The sequence below is a fragment of the Panthera uncia genome, chromosome F2, assembly GCF_023721935.1.
Source record: "Panthera uncia isolate 11264 chromosome F2, Puncia_PCG_1.0, whole genome shotgun sequence".
NCBI lineage: Eukaryota > Metazoa > Chordata > Mammalia > Carnivora > Felidae > Panthera > Panthera uncia.
The window spans coordinates 17,263,418-17,290,031 of NC_064812.1; the positions used below are offsets into that span (position 1 = coordinate 17,263,418).

At 44.2% G+C, this 26,614-nt stretch overlaps 2 long non-coding RNA genes across 4 annotated transcripts in view; one reads left to right on the plus strand and one right to left on the minus strand.

Annotated features, from left to right (window-relative positions):
* Nucleotides 1-7,128: 7,128 nt before the first annotated feature.
* LOC125924435 (uncharacterized) lies at nt 7,129-15,577 on the minus strand. Of its 3 annotated transcripts, XR_007458417.1 has the most exons (6): nt 15,294-15,577; nt 15,098-15,190; nt 11,865-11,943; nt 10,934-11,087; nt 10,735-10,865; nt 7,129-7,426 (listed from the first exon to the last, which is right to left on the minus strand). It is a non-coding gene; the product is annotated as an uncharacterized LOC125924435 (long non-coding RNA). The 3 variants fall into 3 exon arrangements; XR_007458416.1 differs by having other exon boundaries at nt 15,098-15,576; XR_007458418.1 differs by lacking the exon at nt 7,129-7,426 and adding an exon at nt 8,309-8,391 and having other exon boundaries at nt 15,098-15,577.
* The window catches only part of LOC125924436 (uncharacterized), a 39,713-nt gene continuing 28,675 nt past the window's right edge, over nt 15,577-26,614 (plus strand). Inside the window, exon 1 of the long non-coding RNA XR_007458419.1 lies at nt 15,577-15,752. This is a non-coding gene — a long non-coding RNA (uncharacterized LOC125924436). The remainder of the gene's footprint in view (nt 15,753-26,614) is intronic.

Genomic DNA, 26,614 nt, shown 5'->3' on the forward strand with positions numbered 1-26,614 from the left:
GGCAGCCCATGACTGGGCAATACAAGCTACAAAGGCTTGGTCCCCACGTTTCAAACTGGGACAGATCTGAATGGCCAGGTCAGCTTCTTCCTCTGCCCAGTCCTGACTCCTTTAGGTGTCGATGCTGGGAGCATACCCCAAAAAACTTCCTACATGTCAATTTCCATCTCAAAATCTGTTTCCAGGAACCTGATCAATACACAAATGCAAACTGTTGTGGGATTACAGGGGAGGGGTTATTTGGTCGATGGTAGGCATTTGGAGAGGTAGAAACGGTACTGGGATTAGAGGAGAGGATGGAAAGCCTGGGCAAAGGATGAAGGAAGCTTGCTCGGAAAAGGAGGGAAGGCTGTGCTTTGGGAGAAGAGGTGGCTGGAGCACAGGTGGGAGTGTGGAGCTCCTGAGACAGAGGGAGCTCATGCCTCTTCCTCAGAAGAGATGCTTCCCATGCTTACTGCTCTCAGTTTATACTGTCCTCTCCAAGGAAACAGCCCAGCCAGAGAGATGGAGGGACAGAGGCCTTCATGAGATATTGCAGAGGTAGTGGGGGTTACCCACAGCAAGGAGGGAAGAGAAAATGTGCAGTCAGAGGTCTGAGGACACTGAAGAGGCCAGTGTAGCATGTGAGTGGGGATTCCTGGGTGCAGAAGACCAGAAGGTGCCAGAGTGTTGGGACTGACTCTCTGGAGATCTGCCTACATCTGACTGACTCGGGAAGGGTTTGTTCTAGCTCCCAGAGTTCCCTGATGTCATGGCTGGGTATGCACAGGCTGCAGGGGGTGGGGAGAGGAGCAGGATGCCTGCTGTGGTCAAGCATGACTGGCCAAGATGAGCATCTGCTCCTTCTCTGGCAGGTGCCAGGGCAGAGGGATGAGGCCAGCGAAGAGCAAGCTGCTCAGAGGGCAAGGGAGACAGGGAAGAGTGAAAGCTGAAGAGGTGGCCCGAGGAAAGGATCAAGCAGAAGCAAAAGCCTCTGACTTTATTTTCTTGGTTATTGATGTAAAAAATCATTCCCCCCCCCCACCCCCTGGAGCTGCAAAAATGAAAAGCAAGTAGCTTTAGCTTTTCTAAATGGTGAAAGGTTTTGATCATGCTTATTGCTTCTACCTAATATAAGATTTGTGAAATTAGAATCCAATCCAAATAACACTGCATATCTAATATATGCCAGGAGCTATGCTAAGCAGCCTGGCTTCATTTGCTAGTGATTATAATCAAAGAAGCAGTTCCTAAAATAATTAAATTTAATGAGAGAAGGATAAACAGAAATGCCATTCGGTTACCATTCTGTTGGTTGCTCTTACCTTGCTGTGGAAGTTAGCTAGGTTGGTTCTATAGCAGTGAGTACCTATTCATTTCATAAATTTATGAAACAAAATGTTATTGATGTCTTGGTGACAGACGCATGTCAGGTGCTAGAAATATACATGCCCAGTATAATAGAAATCAAGGAGACAAGGCTTTTATCACCCAAGAACAAAATAATTTGGTTTTGGATATTAATTCCTTTGGATTTGAACATTTTTAGAGTTAACTTTCAGGAGGACTTGATCTTTTTTAGGAGGATTTGATTTTTGAATGTGTATTTCTTCTAAGAATTTGATAATGGGATATCTATGGGTTATAATCATTCATTATGTGAGTGTCTTCATGTAGTTCATTATTGGTGCATTATAAGGGTGTCATTTAATCTCATTGTTGAATCTTGGATATGCTGTGTTGGACAGCATGACTGCACATATTGTGATTTGGAAAATGGAACAGAGAGGGAATTTTTAGCCTTGGGTCTGGCGTTGATTGAATTTGGTTCTGTTCTGATACATTTCAGAGCCTTCTGGAAGCAATGTGTAAACCACTCATCTGTGGTCCCCAGGAGTGCCATTTGGTACTGAAGGTGCAGTCTCCTGTTATGGTGATCTCCTCCCGAGAGCCACTGCTACACTGTAGTTGACTATTGACTTAACAATGAAGCAGGCTGGGGGCACTTGGGTGGCCCAGTTGGTTAAGCATCCGACTTCAGCTCAGGTCATGATCTCACGGTCTGTGAGTTGGAGCCCGACATGGGGCTCTGTGCTGACAGGTCAGAGCCCGGAGCCTGTTTCGGATTCTGTGTCTCCCTCTCTCTCTCTCTGCCCCTCCCCCGCTCGTGCTCTGTCTCTCTTGCTCTCAAAAATAAATAAAACATAATTTTTTTTTCTAAACAATGAAGCAGGCTGAGTTGACAGCAAAAAGCTAAAGAAAGGGGAGAACATTTCTTCCCCACTTCTGATGTTTCCTTCTGTGTTAAAAGAACTTCAATTGGATTTCTGCTCTCTCTCTGCTGCGGGGGAGGCAGGGTGATTTGTCTGACTGGGAGCTGTGGGAAGAATGAACTGGGCATGTCTGGGTCATATTTACCTTTCTTCCCCTTGGGAATGAGCTTCCCTCAGGCAGCAGGTATTCCTCTTAATTTTTCTGGGGGAAGGTTTGTCCTAACCACCCCAGCTGCTGCATTAGGATGGATACGTCCACTTGGTTCACTTGGTTCACTCACGTTTTTTTCTAACCCATTTCAGAAACTTCTGGAAGTAAAACCTAAACTGTCTACCACCGGTGGTGTCCACCACTGGTCTCAGGAGATCCCAAAGGAAGAGAGTACAGCCAGCAGATCCATTTGGCTCTCACAGGAAGCTTCATTTTCCCATCTTTTTAGTTGTAGAGGGAGTATTTTGAACTCTCAGCTAGAACTCTTATTTTCCAATTTAGAATTCAAATGTGGAAACACGGAGCTATTTATTGCTCCCTCAAAATGTCAACAATGGTAGAGGAAATTTGTGGGTATATGGAACAAAAGTTCAGCCTCTTCATTTATAAGCTATATTTGAGTGTAGGGTGCTAGTAACAAAGTAGAGGCAAATGAAATCAACTTTGCATCCTTCATGGTTCAGTCTGGTGTCATGTCCTAGTGTCCCTGTAGTCCCCATTCCCTGGACTCAGTTTGAGGTTCTTCTCCTTTATATCACTTTGTGCCTGCCTTTCTCACACAGTACCCACCATTGCAAATTGAAAGGAGAGAGGGAGGGAAGGATGGGTAGAAAAAGCCAAAGACCATAGGATGGTTCTGAGAGAATTTTGGCCAGGCCAATGGAGGGATGCTGAGCCACAGTTGCTCACTAGAAGAACCCCACACTGCGTAGGAATGGGCTGGCTCTGGTACCCCAGTCATGCTTGGCCACTGGCTGGGAGTACCCTTGGGTTTCACAGTATCCATGGAGGGAAACTATGTTCCTTGCAGTAGGTTCTCGTTCTCCCAAAGGAGATTGGAGAGCTGTATTGCCATGGACACTACAGGCTCTTTATTTATTTATTTATTTTTTTTTAAATTTTTTTTTTCAACGTTTTTTATTTATTTTTGGGACAGAGAGAGACAGAGCATGAACGGGGGAGGGGCAGAGAGAGAGGGAGACACAGAATCGGAAACAGGCTCCAGGCTCCGAGCCATCAGCCCAGAGCCTGACGCGGGGCTCGAACTCATGGACCGCGAGATCGTGACCTGGCTGAAGTCGGACGCTCAACCGACTGCGCCACCCAGGCGCCCCCTACAGGCTCTTTAAAGACAGGGACTGGTCTTGCTCTGTATCCTTGGAGCTTAGACAGTAGGTGGGTCTGGCACACAAGGCAATTGATAAATATTTGTTGAAACATTGTCAGGAATGGATTGTAGAGGGATTTGAGTTTGACAGGCTGTTTGAATTAATTTAGTAAGAAACTCAAAATTATTAAAGATTTTATAACAGAAGATCAGGGCTGTACTTAGAGAAGAATGTAGAGTGCAATAAAGTGAGACTCTTTCTTTTTTGTATGGAGATGTGTCTGTTGATAGGCAGAGAAAGGCAGTCACCCTCAGCAAAAGATTTTGGAGGTGATGTTTTTGGGACTTGGAAAATTATTTGGACTCGGGTTATGGAAAACAAGAAATTAAAGATGACAATGAGTTTTCCAATATCAGAGACTGGATGTATGGGAACAGAGGAGGAAGAGGAGCTAGAATCTCAGGGCTAAATGCTGAACTTGGTGTTAGATTTGCTGAGCTAGAGATGCTCTTAAACATCCAGTTGGCAATGTCAAACTGGTAGTTAGGATCATCTGCCTGAATCTTGCCAAAGAGTTACAGGTTAGAGACATATATTGAGAAAAAGAATCAATGAGATTAAGGTAAAAATAGAGAATGGAGTTCAAGGATAAATTTAAATGGACCTGTTGCACATTTTGCAGGCAGCTGCTACGCTATTTGTGCATCCTTTTGCAGGTCTGAATACACCAGACAGAATGATACCATTCACTTCTATTCCTTTGATTCTTTGGTGGGAGAGAGGGATTCCTCTTGTCTTTTTTTATTCTGAGACCGTGAGCTTTCCAAGACTGTATTTCTGCCTTTGATACTTGGAGAACAAGCAGAGTGATTTACACAAAGATTGTGAATTCCTATAGGGTTGAGATCTCACTTATCTCTGTCTAGAATGGTATCTGGACAACAGAAGGTGTTCAGTTAAATTAATTTATTTAATTTGCATAATGTTTGATAGTTTAGTAAGTCATGGAAGATACATTTAACACTTAATTCTCATAAGAATGCTAAGAACTATTATTACCCCATTTATGAATTAGGACACCTTAGAGAAGGTAAGTAATTTACTTGAAATCATATGGTTATGGTAAGAGCCTGTATCAGTCAGAATAGGTTAAGTTATGCTTAGTAACAAATAATCCTAAAAATCTCAGTAGGTTAACAACATAAAAATTTATTTCTTACTTCTGTAAAATCCACTGTAGGTCTGGGAAACCTGCTGGAGAAGCTCTTCTCCATGTGATGGCTCGGAATTTCAGCCTTTATAAAAATATATCTATATTGCTTTTGCAGTTGCTGCAGAAGAGAAAAGAAAACATACAGAATCGTGCACTGGTTCTTCAAGGCTTTCATCAGGTAATGAATCATTTTGTTCCACCCACATTTAATTGGTCAAAGAAGTCACATGGCCTCGTCTAACTTCAAGGGAGAAGGCAAGGGTGATCTCCCCAATGTTCTGGGAAGGAGAAATGGAAACATAGGTGAGTAGCTCTATTTTCTACCACAAAAGCAGAATTAGGTCTTGAGTTTAGATCCCTCCCTCCCTCCCTCCATTCCTTCCTTCCTTCCTTCCTTCCTTCCATCCTTCCTTCCTTCCTTCCTTCCTTCCTTCCTTCCTTCCTTCCTTCCTTGTGTATTTATTTTTGAGAGAGAAAGAGCATGAGCGAGTGGGGAAGGGTCAGAGAGAGAAGGAGAGAGCATTCCAAGTAGGCTTCTTACTGTCAGTGCAAAGCTTGACACGGGGCTCAGTCTCATGAACTGTGAGATCATGACCTGAGCCAAGATCAAGAGTCAGATGCTTAACAGACTGAACCACCCAGGTGCCCCTTGAGTTTAGATTTCTGATTTCAATGGCAATTTCTGATTAAAATGGTCACATTTTACTCTTTGTTTCACATTTTTTTAAAAGAGAGTTCCACACCCAATGTGGGGCTGGAACTCATGATCCCAAGATCAAGAGTCATCCACTTCACTGAGCCAGCCAGATGCCTCTCTGTGACCCATATTTTAATTTTTACTAAGTATATACAGAAAGCTATCCACATTTATTCCAGTTTCTAATGTTCAACCTACCCTGAAAAACAATTATGCTCTCTATCCTTTTCTTCTGTTTTCTCTTGCCTATAGGCCTGACCTCTTAACATTGGGTCTTAGAGTATAAAGCCTCAAAGGGACTCAAGATATCAGAGAGAGACCAATTCCTTTCTTAAGGTTAGATATGGGGTTTAAATATGTGTAATGATACTTGAGTACTGGACCCAGAAATGCTAGATCTTGCCAATTCAATTAATCCTCTTCCCAGTGATGTTCTGAAGGTGAGAAATATCTAAATGATACGACCTTGTTATGACTTGGGACAGTGACTCCTGCAAAGCTCTGTTAGAGCTCACACATTAGGCTTAGGCTGTGGGGTTTCCCACCTCAGAACAAGTTCAAATCTATATGTTGGGATCTTACTTCACTATGTCCACTCTAATGGGGTCAGGAACCATGGTCAGCATGCTTATGTGAGGAGAGGAACAATATAACTGTGACTCATAACCAGGACAGACGGGGGTTGGGGGGGGACTTTGGGATTAAGTGAGCTGGACAGACAGATATATGCACAATGTATTCTCACACAGGGAACTCCTCATCTACTAAGTGTGGCCCAGAAAAGTCTGAGAGCTTGACTCACCAGGTTACCACTCCTAGAGAAGTGTTGCTCAGGCTGCTGAGCATCTCCTCTGACCACTTGTATTTTACTTATAAGGAAATTGAGACCTCTAGACATTTAGGGTTCATGACTCCTAAGAAGTTGAGCTGCTTCAACTCCAGCCCAGGATGGCTTCCCCCTTGACTTACAACTTTGGAAGGACCCTGAAGCAAAATAAAGACTCCAGGGTCTATCAACAGGATGATAACAAGAGCAAGCACTACTGAGATTTTATCATGTGCCAGGCATAAGTGCTAAGGTTATTTTATTTAACCTCACAATATTATGGGATAGGAGCTTTGTATGTCCTTTCTTTCACGGATGAAGAATGTAAGGTCCATAGGGCAGGGATTTTTTTGGGGGGGATAATTTTTTTTTGTCTGTATCCCTAGTGCCCAGATCAGTAGTAGGTATAGATTAGGTGCCCAGTATGTATTTGTTGAATAAACAAGCTCAAGATCACTGTGCTAAGTGAGTGAAGGAGCCAGCATAGGAGCTCAGGCAGTCTGATTTTGAGTCGCCTATTATAACGTGACCTTCTGTACATGTCTGCCATTATGGGTTATGGTGTAATAGTTTGCTGGTCATTGTCTTGCTGGTTATCGTTTTGTTGTCTCTTTCCCCCACATTATGAGTACCTTGAGAGAAAGGGATGATGCCCCATTCTTCCTGCACTTAACTCACCCTGCACTGCTGGGTAAACAGCAGGAGTAAATTATGTGTTGATTGGTTGCTTGGCTGGCTTCACAGCCCAGAGGGTGGTGGGAAAGGCAGCCGTAAGTTCATGGCGGCTGGTTTTAACTTTCCCAGGCGGTTCCATCTCCCCACACACCTCCTTTAAGGAGACCCAGCCAGTGTTCCACTAGGGGGACCCAAAAGCAAAGGAAAAACCTCTCCTGCCCTCCAAAGATAATGCAACCCAGCCCACAGCCCTCACGAGGGGTCAGCACTGGCTCCGCCAACCTCAGGGCTCACATCCCTGTATAGCTCTGGTTCTGCTCTTGCCTTGCTTGATGCAGCTTTTACAGTCAGGGCTTTGGTAGCAAATTCCACTCCTGTGGGGCCAGGACTGCTCAGTTCCTGGGACCCCGGCTGTTCCTGCGGTGCTGACATATGGGTTTGTCCTAGGAGTAGAGGAGAGGGGTTTTAAAGGGCTGGCCACCTGGTGATGAGGCTGCCCTGGTGTCACACGGGAAGCCCCGAAATGCAGATCTAGTAAATAAAGGATACTTCATCTTCTGCTCCCTTCTCTCCCTCTCTAAAATCAGGGGCCCCCAACCACTTTGATGGTTCAGTGTGAGGCCATTCAAAGCTCAGTGCTTCCTTTTCTACAGCAACAGGAACTGGAGACGTGGTTCTCACTAGGGCAGCCTGACTTGTTGAGACAGATAGAATGATCTATTTTGACAAGGCATCTTAGAGGGATGGATGTATTTGTGAAACGTTGGACAGTTTCATTTATTATTATTTCTCAACTCTGTGCTGTGGGACATTTTTTCTTTTTTTGAACAGCTTGCAAATATGCTACCAGCATTTGGGAAAATTCTCAGTTATATGTTTTCTGTAATAAAATCTGATTTTTTTCTATATTTCTTTTCTATGATCTCTAAATCGTTTGATTTACTTTTTATTGTAGAGGTTTTATTTCTTTTAAGATATGATCTTTTCCTTGAGGAAAGATCTACGGTGAAACATCTATAGTATTCCAGAACTTAAAGAAGTTTTAGAAATACTGGCATAGATCCATAATGGCACAGGCATAGACGGGGTTCCTGGACTCTGCACCGAAGATGGGGCACATGAAATGAAGGGGCATGAAAGCCAGGTGGGGCCAAATCATTTCACAGACCTTCAGCTCGAGAGGAATCTTTAGAGATTTTTCTCATTTAGAACTCTTATTTGACAGACGAGAGAACTGAGGTCCGGAGGGGCAAATGACTTGCCTTGTCACATAGCTGATTAATAACAAAGCCCCAAAGGCATCTGGTCATCACTTTTCAATATCCCACGGACTTCTGGTGTGAACTGAAGGTGAAAGTGTTTTTTTTCCCATGGCCGTTCATTTTATATTAGTCTGCCATGGAAGTGTCTGGAATAAAGGAGGTAAAGCAGAGAGAGAAGAGACAGAGGGTTTTGACCATTGTGTGATAAAGACGTTCTGGTGACTCAGTGCCCCGTGGCCTGCAAATGATGCAAAGGGGAAAATGATGAGTAGGTCTGTCCAGGAGAACACAAGGCCCCCCAAAACAAAACAAAACAGAAGAAACCGCCCTCTGGAAGGTTGTGTCCAAGGACAGGAGGCACACTCAACAAACTTGGTTCAATAATCATGTAATGAAACTGTTTGGTAGCAGACACTATGGAATGTTCTGGAAAACACCACCTAGCATTGTCTATCTCCTTTAGATTCTCTAAGCACTTGCCCACATACCCTCTCCTCATCTGACACTTCCTGTATCAGCCAGGGTTCCAGGTGATTCCGGTTCACCTGGGCATTGAGAGGACTTTTTTAGAAAGGGGCAGGTGGGGTCCCACCATGACAGGACCCAGAGCGGCTCTGGGATAAGACAATAGGGATGAGAGGTCTCTGCCTTTGTTCTGCCTTGTCTTGCACTCTTTCCAGTATGTTATTTTGCTTAGGCTCCCTGTTCCAGACTGAGGGTGTCTGATTGGCTGAGCCTGGAGCACATGGACACTCCTTGACTGGGTGAATATTGAGGCATCTTGATGTACGGGTCCTTCAAGGCTGTATCCAAAGCAAAATCTGAATGCTCTTGACAGAAGAAAGGAGAATAACTAACAAATGTTCCCTGTAAATGAAATGATTACCTTCATGGCATAAATGAAAAGGCTGAGGCCCAGAGAGGTGAAGTGACTCACCCAAGGCCACAGAGCTGTATATAGCAGAGCAAAGTTACATCTCCAGAACCTGTTCTTTCTACAAAAGGGAGTGGGTGAAGTCTGTATTTAATGCAGTCCTTTCTCCTTTCTTACTGCTCATGTCACCCTGGTTCCTACCCCTCCTCCAAAGGGGTCTTATCACTCAGCTGCCATCCATGGGCCATGAGGCCGATGCTTTTACTCCCCTCCACCCCTGGATCCCCAAATTTCCTGGTACCCATGTGATAAATGGAGGAACACTTCACACTGTGTGCTAATAATTGAAGAAATCACACCCAGGTGGGTCTTCGGACACTGTGAAAGCCCTCTCTCACTTCTTATTCCACTGCTGTGGATCCGGAGCTTATTGTTGTTGTCGGGGAGCTCAAGGAACTGAGGAAGTCACCTATGCAGGTTTCACTGAGATAAGGTCTGCCTACAGGTGGGGCCTGGCCACAGATTCATGGCCCCATCGCAATACCTTAAGTGAACCTTTAGGGACAATGGTTCAAAACCATATGGTTCTCTGTTGTCTACAGAAAAAAGCCCACGTTCCCTTGCTTAGCTGTATGATGTGCCACTCCTGGTGTCTGGGGTGCTGGTTACGGAAGGACTCTGAGTCTCTGGGAACGGTGGGAAAGAATTACATGTTCCACTAGTCTGCTGAGCGTGGAGAATGGAGAGGGGTGGCGTGTATAAAGTCGGCTTGATGTTCATACCGAAGCCCTTAGTGTTCTTTCCTCAACCTACCATTCCCTTCCTCCTCAATACTTTCCCTACCCTCTGGTGCTGTAGTCTGAAAATGGAAATCAGCTGACCTGTTTCTTCAAATGATGTAGAAGCTCAATGTGTAAAATAAACAAAAGGCCGAGATGGAGGGGGAGGGGGTTCAGAGACCACTGTGGCTCTGAGGGTGTGCTTGGAATCCCCGGGAACCATGCCTCTACCCACAATCCACTTCCTGCTCTTCCTGGGACATACTCCATCCTTGCCCCTCCCTGCTTTCTCTCTCTCTGTTCCTTAACCTGGAATGACATCTTACCAGTTCTTTAAGATCTCAGAGGTCACCTCTGCCCTAAAACCTTCCCTAATGCTTCTAGCTGGATAGATTCTCTCTGAAAGCCAAAGCATTGTTCTTGAACGTCTCTCATGGATTTTATAGTTGCTCATTTGAATACAGGTTCCCCTGATATGTTATAGGTGCCTCTGGGTAGTTCCCTGTGTGACGGGTAATCTGAGGTCTCTGCAGTCAATTTTGGTAAAAAAATGCTAGCATTGTAATGCATGGATATTGTTTATTTTGTTTTAGAGTCTTTGCAAACTCTTTGTAATATTCTACCTCCTACATCCATCATCTACGCTGATTCTTTCTGGACATCTTTTTGTTTTTGTTTTTGTTTTTGTTTTGTAAAATTGGGGTAGTGGTGTTACTGGCTCCATGGAGTTCCTGTGATGAGTTAATTTAATTTATGCTAAGTGCTTATTACAGCACCTGGCACAGAGTATGTGCTTGGTGAATGTTAGTTATTACTATTATTGTAATTATTATTACCTCAACATCATTAGGATAACAACACTTCTCCACCTTGATATCATGCCCAGGTTCCTTCCCAAGGGGTGGCCTGCATTTGCCTGTCACCGAGGTGCAGGAAGAAGTGAACCTCTCGACTCTTGGCTGGGAGTCTGGGTGGATGAAGTGAGAATTAGTCATGGCCTCATTCACAATCTGAGAACATTCACACTTGTCACACCTGCTTGGAGAGGCTTGGATTCATCCAGCAAATTTTGCATTTTCAGCCCTGGTCTGTGTGCTGGGAACAGCTCAATTTTGAAAGTCTTGCAAAGGCCTCTTCGAAGTGGCCCGGTGACTTCATTCAGGACCTGGCCCTGCTGGGAGCGGGGACTCTAGTGAAAGGCAGGAGAAAGCTGTGTCAGCTGCAGCCGTGTCTCCTCAGGAGACGTTCTCCCAGGATGCCTGTCCTTGTCTGTTCCCACAGTGTGCCTTTAAACCCAAGCTGCAAAAGAGTGTCCTTTTGCTAAAGAGACTAAGAATCTTTCAGGAACCTGCTCCCTGGAAGGGACATGTTGGGATGCCAGATCCTTGGCTAAAGTCATTAAGTGAATTTATACTTGATCGGCTGCAATGGAAGTATCCATCCTTTTTTTTTTTTTAATGTTTATTTATTTTTGAGAGAGAGAGCATGTGTGCATGAGCAAGGCGGGGAGTGGCAGAGAAAGAGGGAGACAGAGGATCCAAAGCAGGCTCCACACTGACAGCAGAGCGCCTGATGCAGGGCTTGAACCCATGAACTGTAAGATCGTGACCTGAGCTGAAGTTGGGCGCTTAACTGACTGAGCCACCCAGGCGCCCCAGGAAGCGTCCATCCTGATGGCAGGGCTTTGGCCTTGGGTTTTGGAAGTACTTTGTTTCTCCTTTGTCCTACCTATTGGCCTTCACAACTGCTGCTCAGCCTGCATTTCCTGAATTTCCATGTTCTTTCTTGCCTTTCTGTCTCTGCTAGAAAATGTGCCACCTCTTCTGCTGCCATACACCCCTAGGCTTCTTCCCCTCAGAAGTGTCTCTTGACCCCAAAGGCTTTTGGATATTCTTTTCCTTCGATATCACATACCTGTCTACATCATGATTCCTGTAACTCTGGGCATCACAGCCTGTTTCCTTACCTGTCTCTCCTGCTGTAAAGTGGGCTGCGTGCCCCGCCCCAGAACTGTGTTATTTGTTCATGGCTACAACTCTGGGGACCTGGCCAAAAAAAAGGACACAAATGAATGAATGAAAACAATGAATAAATAAGTGGACGAGTACAAGAATCAAGCACAAATTATTATTTCTGTTGATCTGACCCAAGCATGAGAAGGTGAGGCGTGACAGAGGAGAACATATCTTCATATACTGTTCCATAGTAGCACCCTTTCAGTGAAGAAATTGTGTGCCGCATCTCAATTTTTGGAACAGATAAAAGAAGAACTTTTCTGCCTGTAGGAGGAGTGAAACCCTATGGTCTCTTTCCTCTTCCTCCTTTGGGGGTGGGGCGTAGGCTCCTTGGGCAGAGTTTGAAAGCCATTGCCCCTAAAAGGATGACGCTGTTTTGAAAAGAACTGAGCAGAGGGACCACAATCCACCCGGGGGCCTGATTCCCTTATTAGTTGTGGCTAATAGCATGTATTATGCACATAGGCTGGGCCAGTCCTATGCTAAGGGCTTTGCTTATATCAATTTTTCATCCACATAATAATCTTATGTGGTATTTTCTATGCTCACTTCTATTTTAGAGAGGAGAAAACTGAAGCATAGAGTTAAGTAACACGCCCAGGTCTCATGACGACCGCGCAGCTGAGTCAGGAATCAAACTCTGGATTATCTGTCTCTAGGAGCTGAACCCTGAGCAGGCAGCCGCCTGCAGGAAAACAGCGGAAGTGCCCATAAGAACCTAAGCTGTCCACTGAGTGTGGTTGCAGCTGGGCACTGTGCTAAGCCGTTCACAAACATTAGCTCATTCGATCCTTACTGCACCCCTATGGCGTGGAGGTGTCACTGCCATGTTATCACTGGCAGAGGAATCACCTCTATCTACCCTTCGCAGTGGGTTATCAATGTCACCTATTGCCAACAAGGGGGTCAAGCAAAAAACGATTAGCCCAACATTTGCATACATTTTGTAGCAAGATGACCTTTTTCTTTTTAAAGAGAAACACAGATTATTTGAAACCAATGATGCTAATTAGGGTTGGCTGCCTCAGCAGGATAAAATAAATCAACCAATCCACTTTTTGGAAGCAGAAGGTGGGAAAGAGGCTACTTCTGAGCTGACTGTGCACCAAGAGACAGATCCTTGTTTCATATAAATTGTCTATGAAAATTCCTCTAGATGAACGCAGGAGGGAAATCTGGCACAAGTCCTAGAGCAGGATAAAGATGTTTGAAAATCCTTTCAGAAATCATAACTTAGATGCTTCTCCCATCTGTCCCATTTCTGCCAAGAAATATGACCCTCTTTCTTATAGGATTTTCAAAGCACTAGAAGACTCCAGAATGGTATATAGAGTAAGAGGTATTACTGCTTCACGGTGGACAATCCAAAACCTCCTGGACCCTTTTCTGATTGCTGATAACCCTGTGGTAAGAAGTCTAATGAGACATGCTCATATATTTTCTTTAAATTTAAATAAAAAAAATTTTAATGTTTATTTTTGAGAGAGAGGGAGAGAGAGAGAGAGAGCGCGGGGGAGGGGCAGAGAGAGAGGAAGACACAGAATCCGAAGCAGGCTCCGAGCTTTCAGCACACAGCCTGATGCAGGGCTCAAACCCACATATTGTGAGATCATGACCTGAGCCGAAGTTGGAGGGGCTCTGGGCCCATTCACTGAGTGGGCCCCCCAGGCACCCGACAAGACATGCTCATATTAATAATGGCTGTCCCTGTCCTGTCTTCCTTTAGGGGATCTCGGTGTACTATGATAGCAGAAAGCTTCATCCAGTATAGTCAGGAAGGGAAGGACTAAGGACAATGGTATTCTTTGTAAAAATCAAGAGGATGAGATTATAAGCCTGTGGTGTTCATTAAGGCTGTTCATAAATATTTTGGTTCTGTTCTGGGTCACGGTGGGATTGTACTTCCCATGAAAGCTAGGCATGGCCCTGTGATGTGCTGTGTGCAATAAAAGGGGAGTGAAAAGTGATATATATCAGTTCTGGTAGAAAATGTTAAGAGCTAGTAGGATTTGCCATGTTCTCTTTCCCTTTGTCACAGCGTCAGGCAACATTTGAGAGAGTGGATAATTTTTTTTAGACTGGGTATGATGGTTGATTTTATATGTCAACCTGGCTAGGCAATGGTGCCCAGTTGTTTGGTCAAATACCAGTCTAGATATTGCTGTGAAGGTATTTTTTAAAAGATATGATCAACACTTAAGAGACTCTGAGTAAAGCAGATTATCCTCCATAATGTGGGTGGAACTCAACCAATCACTTGAGGTTCTTAACAGCACACTGAGGTTTTTCATAAAGGAAGGGATTCTCTTCTAGATTGTAACATAGAGACCCTGCTTGAGTTTTCCAGCCTGCTGCCCTGTGGAATTCCTACCCAAGATTACAAGCATCAACTCTTATCTGAATAGACTATTGGCCTGCTTTACAGATGTTGGACTTGCCAGCCCCACCATCATGTGAACCAATTCCTTAGAATAAAATAAATCTCTATGTATATATCCCATTGGTTCCATTTCTTTGTTTTTCTCTAATACACTGAGTGAGGATGAACTGGAGCAGGAACTCAGCCAACTCATACTGGAAATGTAGAGTGAGTAAGAGATAAACCTTTGTTGTTAAAAGCCATTGTTTGTTACAACAGCAGAACCTACTCTATTCCTACTGATAGGAAAATTAGATATCTGTCCCATTCATCTACATTTTTTCTTATACTTTTTAAAAACTTATTTATTTATTTATTTAGAGGGGAGAAGGGGCAGAGAGAGAGGGAGAGACATCCCAATCAGGCTCCACGCTGTCTCCTTGCATCAGGGCTTGATCTCACAAACTGTGAGATTACCCCATCTCTAAATATTGAAATGAAATATCAAAACCAAATCTACGTAACATTAGCTGAGAGAAAGAAAGGTTGGAAGGAAATTCATATTAGCCAATGGCTTACTACCGAACCAGGTACTGAGCCAAGTGCTTGGCATATAATATCTTATATATTTCTAAAACTAGCTTATAAGGTATGTATAATATTATTTGAGAGATGAGAAAACTAAAGCCAAAGACACAGAGTTAGTGAATGCCAGATGTGAAATTCAGAGTCAGAATTATGTGTTCTAAAACTCAAGGATAATTGTATCAATTAGGATTTTTAACAACAGAAAAGGAATTTATTGCAATGGCATCGGGTACTCACAGAATCGATGGGAAGGACTGGAGAACAGGCTCATCAAAGGACAGATATTCAGGGCACCAGGGGTCTGGAAGCAGGAATGTTTCAATGGCCTCACTAGGAGATGATGATAGAAGGAATGTGGGTATGCCTTTTTCTGGTGTTTTATATTTTGTTCCATTTCTGATCAAGTTCAAAGCCCTGAGTTCAGCTGGCCTACCTTGGCGTTATGGGCTCACTCCCTGGCAACTGCATTGACAGTTCCAATAAAACCACTTGCTATTGGAGATAGGTAATTCCTCATAAGGACATTAGGAACTGTTGTCACACACACAAATGTGTGTGTGTGCGCGCACGCGTGTGTGTGTGTGTGTGTGCTGGGGGGTGGTGAATATTAGGCAGCCAAAAAGGAGAGCAATTACAGGTATCCTCCGCTTTTCGAAAGTTCCCGCTATGCCACTTCGCTTTTAGGAAGGACCTGTGTTAGTACCCGTTTTCCGTAATGAAAAGAAACCCAAAGGAGAGTTTCATTTTTACGACAAAAGACGAAAAGCGAAAATCGTGTTCAGCGTCGGTTTTGCAGCAGTCGTCGTACACGTAGAGATAGACGCAGCCGCAGCTGCGCTGAGAGGCAGGGTCTTGTCTCGGCCTCCAGCCGCCCGAGCTCTGACCTGGTCTGGTGAGCGTCTGTGCCCTATCTCAATGTATTTTTGTGTATTTATTAGCAAAATGCGTCCTAAGGTGTCAGGAAAGTCTGAGAGAGGTTGTTTTTGGGGTCTGAGAATGCTCAAAAATGCTTCCATATAAATTAATGGAAACTGCTTCTTGGTTTTATGCCATTTGGGTTTATCAAAGAGTTCTTAGGAATGCTCCACACTTGGGTAGTGGGGAAAACTAGATTTGGCTGGCAGAGAGCCCCATTTTCTGTCTGTTGCCCTGATGTAATATCAAAGAGACCACTTCCATTCTTAAAAATGTCCTAGTCTGGAGGATAAATGATGGTGTCACCAAATAGCATCCCATATACACATATACGCTATTATTCATCTGAAGCCATAAGGGGCTGAAGTGGAGCATTTCCCTAGGCATGGAGGGCTGTTGCAGGGTTATTTTTCTCTGGATTTGTTTTGGTTCATCTCCCAGTAGTGTATTTCTAAATTCCTGAATCATTTTTATCCGATTGGTTATTATCTAGTTCTACTGGCTAGAAATTACACGTGCCCTTTGCTGTTGAAGACTTGTGCTGTTTCTAGGTGACACTCTTCTTTCTGATGAGAAGGACCAGGGTGACAGGTACTGGAACAACTTCCAGGCTTTGTGCAGGAGTTCAGTTGTTCAAGGGGCTGTACCAAGGGCATACGTCAAGTGGGATATAATCATGAGCAGATCTTATAGATTCCACTTCCTTGGCATCCTTTGAATCCGTGCGTTTTACCTTCATCGCTAACATCTTGGTTCAAGCCGCCACTATCTGTCATAAGGATTATCACCTCCTGATTGGCACAGGACCTTCAGTGTTGCGTCTGGTCAATCCATTCACTACATAGCAGTCAGAGTGATCTTTCTAAGGTGACAGCCTGATTACATCAGCTCTCTTGCTCTGATGGCTCCCTACGGCTCTTGATTAAAGTCCAAATGCCTTCACCTGGCCTGCCTAAGCTGGCCTGGCTTTTCTCCTCGCTTAGTGCTCCCCACAGACGCCCTTTCCTCCTGACCCTCTGGGACTCAGGTCTTTCGAAGATTTTTATCTCTTCTGTCTGGACATCTACTTCTTTTTTCTCCACCAACTCCTACTTACCCTTAACTCTTAGCTTAACACTGGTCATAGTCATGTTATTAATAGCTCATCTATACAGAGCATTTATTTATATGCCAGATGCCATGCTATGGGCTTCACAGGGAATATCTCATTTGATCCTTTCAGCCACCCTAGCAAGTAGGTGCTACTCTCATCATTAGCATCTGTCTGTCAGATGGTTGGGGTTCGGAGAAGATAAATGCCTTGCCAGGATATACAGCTAATATAAAAGGTAGAGCCAAGATTTGAACATGGAAAAGCAGATGCAGAGCCTGTACCCCTATCCCTGTGCTACAGGGGTTTTTAAAGATTTCCTCCAGGTGGCCTCTGCCTCCCCGATCTTCTAAGGTGCCTCTTCTAAGGTGCACCTGCATTAGGCGCCTCTTCTCAGTGCTTGTGTACGTAGCACAGAACTTTCTCTGGTAAAGTCCTCATCAGCCTGTACTATAATGACCTGTTTATTTGTTTTTCTTTTCTTCTGGAGTGTTAAGACCCATGAGGCTGGTGTCTTTTTCATTCTTTTCCTCAAGTAGGCAGAGGTCTTCTCACACAGTGGGTTCTTAATAAATGTTGGTCGAATGGATGATTAAAATTAGGTATTGGTATTAGGTCTCGAAAAGTTACAAATGCCCCCTCCATCCTACCTCCCAGCTTGTTCCTCAGCTTATTGTCCATTGCCATTGATCTAAGAATTATTTCTTCTACTGAATCAGCTTTTTTTTTAAAGTCCATTTATTTATTTTGAGACAGAGAGAGAGAGAGCATGAGCAAAGAAGAGGCAGAGAGAGAGGGGGAGAGAATCCCAAGCAGGCTCCATGCTCAGTGCAGAGCCCAATGCAGGGCTACAACTGTGAGATCATGACCTGAGCTGATACTAAGAATTGTACACTCCACCCACTGAGCCACCCAGGCGTTCCTGCATTAGCTTTTAATATCCCCTCCTCTGGGCCTTTGCCTGTGAGATTTCCTCCATGAAAAGCTCTCTCCATTCTCCCTGCTGCTAATTCATGTTCTTCTCACTTTAGATGCCATTAGGGCAGAGTCGTCTTTGATTTACTCCTGTGGCTTCTCTTACCCATTCCCTTCCATTGGGGACTTAAATGACTGGCCCTGGGTATGGCATAGACCCATGTTGTCCCCAATATCTGTCTTCCCTTCATCATTAAGGAGATGGGCATATTGCCAATGATTAAATGGCTGCCTTCCTCAGTCTCCTTATAGCTGGGAAGGTGCCTTTTGATTGACTGAAGTTTTGGCCAACAAAATCAATTTTGTGAGCGAATTCAAGAAATGTCCTTACAGAAAGCATACGGATCTTTTTTCTCACTTTTCCTCCATTCTGTTATCAAAGGTATAAGCTGGAGCTCTAGCAAGCATCTTGGATCATGGGAACAAGAGCTACATTCCAGAGATGGTGGTGTGGTGAGCTGGTAGGAGCCTGAGTTCCAGACAACTTTGCATGGCTTCCATACCACCCCTAGACTGTCTACTCTTGACTTCTTTTATAGCATGAGCAATATGCACTCCTATTTGTAGCTTCTCTGTTATGTGCAGCCACACCCAGTCTTGTCTCAGACACTGGTCTATGGCAGTCTCCACATGCTGAGCAGTCATAAAAAGCTGGGTGGCATCGCTAGGTGGCAGTTATCAAGGGGGAGGAAGTAAGTTTCTCGCAATTATTTAAGACTCTGACTTCTGGTTACGAGTCTACCATGCATTGTCTTTGAACAAGCCACATCACCTTTTCGGAGCTCATTTCCCCCCCCGGGAATGGTGGGTTGGTTGGTGGATGAGATTGGACCATGACCTTTAAAAGGTCTGTGGTGACAAAGGCCATGTCTCCAAGACAAGAACTGCTAAGGACAGAGACCTGGGCCGATATACATTTTTTCTGAGACCTCATGTGCCTTGTTCCTTGCTCTTGTCCCGATGTGCTCTCTGGGTCCTAGCTTCAGGCTGAGCTGTGCGATTTGGGCTGGAGCAAATGTTAGTGCTGTTTGTGTGATAGCTCTGACTCTGCTGTTCAATCCTCAGGGGCCTCTCAGATCTCAGAGTCTGCTCTTGCTCTGCTGGCCTACCTGGGGCTCCCTGTCAAGTCCAATAAAAATGTTTCCTTAAAAAATCCTCTTTTCTTTAATAAGCTCTGAACAAAGGCTAAGCTGGGAGAGCCACCCTGGTCCAGTGTTCGCACACGTCTCCTTCTACACATAATCTTTGTGTAAGTTGCTTGCTCTTAAGATTTTCCTGACCTTTGTTTGCTCATTTAGGCTGACTTCTTAGGAGTAAACTGTGTGTGTGTATGTGTGTGTGTGTGTGTGTGTGTGTGTGTGTACACGAGTTTGTGAGTGTTTGGAGGGTGTAGGAAGAAGGGAGAAGAAGGAGGGCAGGTGTGAGTATTCTGAGGTTAAAATCTAGTTGGCCCTGGTCCAGAACCTTTCTGGAGATGGTCCTGAGGCTTACACTTACACTTTATTTCAGGTGTCTCTGCATTAGGAACCACACTATCCATATGTACCTGGGCCATCAAGCCTGCATGCTACTGGCACTTACTTCTCCCATTCTTGATCACTGTCCCCTAAACAGTGAGTACAGGGCCACTTATACAGCATAGACCATTCATACACATGTGATAGAATATGACCTGAATGGTGCAGTGTGTAACTTGTACAACTGTATGTGATGGCTCTGGCATCTGCCTGTCAATCCAGAGACGTCTAGATTTTCTGCCTCTGAAATGCTATCTAGGCAAAAAGGTCTGACTTATTTGATGGGGTTTTTATCATGCTGGAGGCTATATTGGAAAGTTTTCCTCACCTGAATCATTGGGGGACTCCCAGACCAAGGCCAAGAATTCAGTTTGGCTCTTTGTGACAGAAACCATCAATCAATAGTTTGTCTTAAAGGTTTTGTCTTCTCATGTTAACGAAGATGAGAGATAGGTGTGATGGGCCTGGTATGGTGTCCTTATAGGATCATCTGGGAGTGAGAAAGCATCCTTCTATCTTTCTGCTCCAAGGCTCCCACCTCAAGGTCATCTCATGGTTCAAGATGGTCCCATCTCAAGGTCATCTCATGGTTCAAGATGGTTCCATCTCAGGGTCATCTCATGGTTCAAGATGGTCCCATCTCAAGGTCATCTCATGGTTCAAGATGGTTCCATCTCAGGGTCATCTCATGGTTCAAGATGGTCTCATCTCAAGGTCATCTCATGGTTCAAGATGGTCCCATCTCAAGGTCATCTCATGGTTCAAGATGGTTCCATCTCAGGGTCATCTCATGGTTCAAGATGGTTCCATCTCAGGGTCATCCATGGTTCAAGATGGGTATTGGAGTGCTAGTTATTACAGCAGCATCCCAAGTCCTGCCAGGACAGAGGAGGGAAGAAATGGCAAAAGGGGTGAGCTTCCTGGATGAGTCAGCTCCTATTAAGCAATCCTGCTGGAAGACCCCATATTTCTGCTGACTGTCTTTGGCCAAAATTAGTCTCATGGACACATATAGCTGAAAGAGAGGTCAGGAAATCTAGAATTTTAGCTGGGTACATTTCTGCCCTCAATAAAATTGGGACGTTGTTCTAATGAGGAAGGGGAAAATGCTTATTATGGACAAGTGATGGCCTCTGCCCAGGGGCCCTTTGCATATCTCTTTATAAGACTATTTGTGTTAGAATCACCCTTCTTAAAAAGCAGCTAGCAGTCACAGGTGATTGTGCTGGGCATATAGTTAACTGTTCAGATGCTCAGAAAATGCCAACTGGGTTATTGAATTAGAACATTTGTTAAACCATTACACTGATTGAAGGGCAGGGGAAAATTTGAGCTCCTCTTTTTGAAGACTTGGGTAGTTGGGGCCAGAACAAACATTCCCAGCAATGTGGGCCTGGCTTCCAGGAAGTCTAACTGTTCCAAAAACTCAGCATGGGTCAGAACTTGATCTTTCTTTTGTTGCTGCTTCACATGACAGTTCTTCATTAGTACATTGGGTAAGGTGGCTACTGGTGCCATAAGAAAGAGGTTTGTGACTCAAGAAATGACTTCTTGGCCAGAAACATATTTAGCTGAATTAATGAGGCAATGACATTTTTTTTCACCTATATTCCAAGGCATTACTTGCCAGTGATTGCTCAAGGAAACTTGGCCTTATCATGGCATGCCAGCATGTACTGAATGTTGCAAAATTTTAGGGTCACCCAATAAATGGAAAAGTCAGACCATATGTGTTAGGTAGATCATTAGAAGTTAGCTGGGTTGATTTATGTTTTCAAGTGTCAGTCGTTACAGTAAAACAATTATTGAGCATATGTTGTATTATAAATGTTTGGGGGGGAGTAGCTACAAAGATAAATGATACTTGGTTTTGCTTTCAGAAACCTTGCCACTTAGTGTAGGAGATAAGATGTGATGGCACAATTAGATGAGGTAGAATGTGAGGAAGGCTCCAACGGAGATGCTGTGGGAGGCAGAGCAGCGCCGTGGCGGGTTTAGATTGGGGCTGGCAGGGAGGCTCCAAGGTCAGCTGCATGAACGAGATAGAGAGGGACCTTGAAGGACAGGGAAGTGTTGGACCCAGGGAGACAGGTCGGGAGAATGGAGGTGCATTCACTACAAAGGGAGCAGCAGCAGGAAACGTCTAGAGAGAAGACAGCCTGGGGCATCTTCAGATGCTTCTGAGGAATCCAGCTGTCTGCACATGTAAATATATACTCTGGGGAAAAGGGTGCCATTTGTACATAAGCTTAGTGGGATGCTAGGATTTTAATTAAATATTAGCCTATTGAAGGCTCTGAAAAGGTCCTTTTTTAAAAGGCAAATTTCTGTCTAACTTTGTTAGGCAAGTAAATGAATTTATCCATATAGAAAAGACCTTTTTTTTTTTTTTTTTACCCAGATGTAGAGTGTTGGAAATGTGGTTTAGCAGTGTCTCCAGGAAGAAGAAATGGTTTGCTGGGAATCTAGCTGGTCTCTGTTGACAAACAGCCTACTCAGCTTGACATACTGGCCCAATAGTACGGTATGCTTCCAAAGCCAGTGTTCTTTCTTTCCTACCTATTCTACTGCTCATCCAAAAAGAAAGTAAAAAGCAATTGTCATAAACAATTTTTGCTCCTTTTTTTAAATGTTTACTTCTTTATTTTTGATTGAGAGAGAGTGAGAGAGCAGGCGCAAGCGAGCGCACAATTAGGGGAGGGGCAGAGTGAGGGAGACAGAGAATCCGAAGCAGGCTCCAGGCTCTGAGCTGTCAGCACAGAGCCTGATGTGGGGCTCGAACCCATGAACTGTGAGATCATGACCTGAGCTGAAGTCAGACGCTTCACCCACTGAGCCACCCAGGTGCTCTGATTTTTGCTCCTTTATGCCCTAAAAGTATTTTGAAGAATTATGTACCCCCTTACATATTTCTTAAGTTAACTTACAAGTATTTTCTCATAAATTTAAATAATTGCAGAGGACACAACTATTATATGTACACATATGTATGTTGTGTATAATGCTGTGTGTATGTTTGTATACACGTATACATATACATTATAAATATTGAACATATTGTAAATAATATAAAATAATGCATTACTCTTTTAAATTAATCCAATGGCATAGATCCCACAGTCACCTGATACCCACTATCCTCTAATGAAACAAAGAAATGCACATACGAACAGGCTTTTACTTAACAGCAGAAAATTCTCTTTCACATATTTCTACCTTAAAAATCACATTTCTGTTCTTCTTCCGTCACAATAAGAATTTTTTTTCATTGTAACATATTTTCACGTTGGAGGTCTTTTATTGATCAACCTATAAAATTTTTCTGCAACAAAAATATGTTGAAACATTGAAACAAAAATTATTGCCTGTGACTCCAAATGCTCTAAGTTTCAAAACAAATTTCTCTTGGATTGAGTTATCATTATAATTATTATGGGTTCACAATTGATCAAAGTAACATATGTGTGTGTACTGTACATTTTAATAAATACTGGTCATACGAGTAAAATATTGGAAGTGCTTCTCTCCTTTTTTTAAAGTTTATTTATTTATTTTGAGAGAGAGTGCACGCACGTTGTGAGTGGGGAGGGGCAGAGAGAGGGAGAGACAGAGGGTGAGAGAGAGAGGGAGAGAATCCCAAGCAGGTTCTGCACTGACAGTGCAGAACCCAATGCGGGGCTTGAACTCACGAACCGTGAGATTATGACCTGAGCTGAAACCAAGAGTTGGATGCTTAACCAACTCAGGCACCCAGGCACCCCTGGAAATGCTTCTCTTAATGATAAATACGGGGCAGAAGTTATATTTCCCTATTCAGGGAAGCTCTGAAGATGTCAGAATGTTGAATTGTCCCTTTTTTAGCACCTTGTGTTTGCTGCATCCGTCGTATGGCTGAAAATTGTGTTTTTTTTTTTTTTTGTTGTTGTTTGTTTGATTTTGCTGAAGGGGCGAAGAATGGAGAGGGAGAGTAAGAAAGAATAGACATGCTGCTTCAAAGTGCTTTCTCACACAGCTCAATTTTATAGAATACACATTTGGAAATTGGGGATCTGAAACTTGCATCTCCTAAAATGAGCTCATTTGTGCCCATATATGCCTCGTGAGGTTGTCGTGTGAATGACAGTCTGAAGACCACTGGTAACTGGAAAAGAAAAATGACCCTAATATCAGAATACCTCATTTTGCTCATAACTGGCTATATTCCCGTAAATAAATTACTTAACCACAAGGGACTCAGTCTCCTCCTGCTTCAGACAATGCTGAGGCCCTTCTGGCACCCATAGTCTGATTTCCAGGCATCCTTCTGGGGGTGGAAATGATTGTCTAACTGAAGCTGTATGTGTTTCTGAAGATATCAATCAAACCATCTTTTCCAGGCAATTAGATTCTGTGGCAGTCTCATCTCAGCATATCAAACAGATTTATGAAGTTACTCTTTGACCTTTGCAACAACTAGAAAGGAACATAGATGAAGGGGAACAGAGCTTTTGGGCATTTCTCTTTTGTTGTTTTTTTGGCTTGATTAGATAGCTGGTTTCCACAGCCTGCATGACTAATTCTGTGCTTCAATGACTCTCTTATAACCTTAGCATGTAAAGATGGAAAAATTCCCCTGACATTTTCAGGAAACATTTATTACAGACTATTTTATATGTCTGGTCAGAATGGGCTAACTGATTTTTCACAAGAACAGAATTTGGCAGAAAGCCTGGCCTCCTTTAGTCCTGTCTTGCCAAAAATCACTCTGGAGCCAACCTGTAGGGCCTGTGATGTCTCATGAGGCCAGACTTGAGAACGGGCTTGGGTCGGACTAACTCTTCCACCTAAAATGGGAAACAAGATCCATGTAGAGATAGAGGACCTCTCCCCACCTGTGTTTTTGGGGAATGTAAGGTAAATCCCCGTGGCTTTATCCTCCTGGAAGGGGAGTGATGGAATATTACATCTGGAAGCTTGGGAAAGGGACAGAGAACAGAGGAGCCAGGCCACAGCCCATCCTCAGAACTAGCAAGAAGAACAACGAAGGAAGATGGTCACCTATCCTTCTCCTTCAAATCTCCTGATCCCGTGGCTTACCTGGCCCAGCCTCTGCATCACCTCTTATCCCTTCTGCTATGGCCACTTTGATCTCCATCTGAAGATTCAGCCCCATTCTGGCTCTCAGGGCAAATGCCGATGAGAAGCAGGAGGTGTTTCAGCCACAGGAAGGGTTTAAACAGGCGGTGTCAGGATCAAATTTCAGTTTCAGATTTACTGCTCTGGCCACAGCTGTGTGGAGGATGTTCCGGTTACACTGTGGTGATAAAGTTGTCATTCTGCTGGAGAGACCCAATGAGTTTCACATGTGTGTTGCCTGTTTTATGCGGTGAACACTGACAGTACCTCTGGCTTGCGGCAGAAGGCTGTTATCACCTTTACTGAAGATGAGCAAACCAGCCTGAGTTGCTGGAAAATGGATGTTTTTAAGAAGGTCTCCACTAAGCCAGCTTGGTAGGCCTTGAGCTCTGGACCCAGACAGTCCAGGGTCTGATTGCCTGCTCTTCTGTTTGCTGTGTGACCTTGGCCAAACTGCCAAACTTCTCTAAGCTTGTTGCTTATTTGTCAGCCGAGGAGGATAATTGTGTCTACTGCACAGGATTATCATGATCATTATGTTCCTGGCCTGTATAAATATTATGCTACCTATTTTCTTTCCTGAACCAGTGCTGAGGAAAGGTGGGAGAACCATGGTTCGAAGGGGGGAATAGGAAGGGTGCGCATGTAGGAGGTATGGGCGCAGGAGGGTATGATGTCTCTGAGTTGGATGGGCAGAGATGCTGCAATTTTGCCTAAGAATAGCACTGGTTCTGTGTCATTTCTAGCTCAGACATCCTAACTGATGGCTCCCAGGCTGGTTGGTAGTTGGTAATTTGTTTGATCCCCAGGATTAGCTGAATCTGAGTAATAGCTGGTGGGTGTATTAGTCAGTGTTCTACAGAGGAACCAAACCAACAAGGTGTATATGTGTGCGTGCATGCATGTGTGTGTGCGTGTGTGTGTGTGTTTTAAGGAATTGGTGGCTTGGCAAGCGTAAAACCTACAGGGTGGGCCAGCGGGCTGGAGACCCAGGTAAGAGTTGGGGTCTGAGTCCAAAGGCTGTCTGCTGGCAGAGTCCCTTCTTGCTAGAGGGGGGTCTGTCTTTGTTCAACCAATTAGATGAAGTGTGCTCACATTATGGAGACCAATCTGTTTTATTGAAAGTCTACCCATTTAAATGCAAATCTTCTCCAAAAAACACCTTCACAAAGACATCTAGAATAATGTCTAACCGTATATCTCGACACCATAGCTCAGCCAAGTTGACATAGAAGTTCATGTCTGACACCTGAGCCAAACCATTCATTCACTCATCTTCCTGACTTGGAGGTGTTTGAGTCTGTGATCCTTAGTCCAGCATTGCTCTTCATGATCACGTGTAAGACTTCCTCATCACTGGACGTTGCATGATCATTTGATTTGCTGGGAACAAATGAATTTCTAGGCAAATATGCCTACTGTGCCTTTCCTAGTCTCAAGTGTCTCCTCTGTTACCATGAACTGGCTAGAGAACAAACATAAGGCACATTGGGGTCTTAGACTTGGATGGATGTGCAGGAGCTCATATGGGCTCACGTGTGAGGCCAGTTGGGGCTGTGACAGCATGACCCTGAGAGAAAGCCTGACTTAGCAGATGGGTGCAGGGGAAAATTAACCTGCAGGAGCAATGGCCCCAAGATGTCCAGTGAATGTGGTGAGTTCTCGTGTGTTTGTGCAGGTGTATGTTTGGACAGGGAGGTTCCATCTGAAAGTGAGGTCTCCCTGCTGCCATGGGAGGGTTCAGGAGCCCTTAGGGGTTCTGGGCAGCAGGCTCTGAGCAGGGCGGAGTCAGCGTGAGCTACACTGGTATGGGTTTTTATTCCCAAAGCTCAGGGTCAGGGAAAGGTTGAATGGAGAGGGGACCTGGGCCTAAGGAATGGCCACAATAAACTACGGGGGCTGGAGTTAAGCTTCTGTGGTTTAGGGGTCATGTGGAGAGCCCAGGTTCATCCCAGCTTCATCTAGTCAACTATAGGCAACAAGATTCACCTCAGACCTTGCCTGGTGTTGCTGCGGGACTGCTGGCCTGATCTAGACAAGAGCATGAGGGTTTGAAGTTGACTGTGACAGGCATAGCTGTCATTGTTGACTGTGGCATCAGGCCACAGGGCCAACAAGTCTGTGTGTGTATGAAGAAAAGTG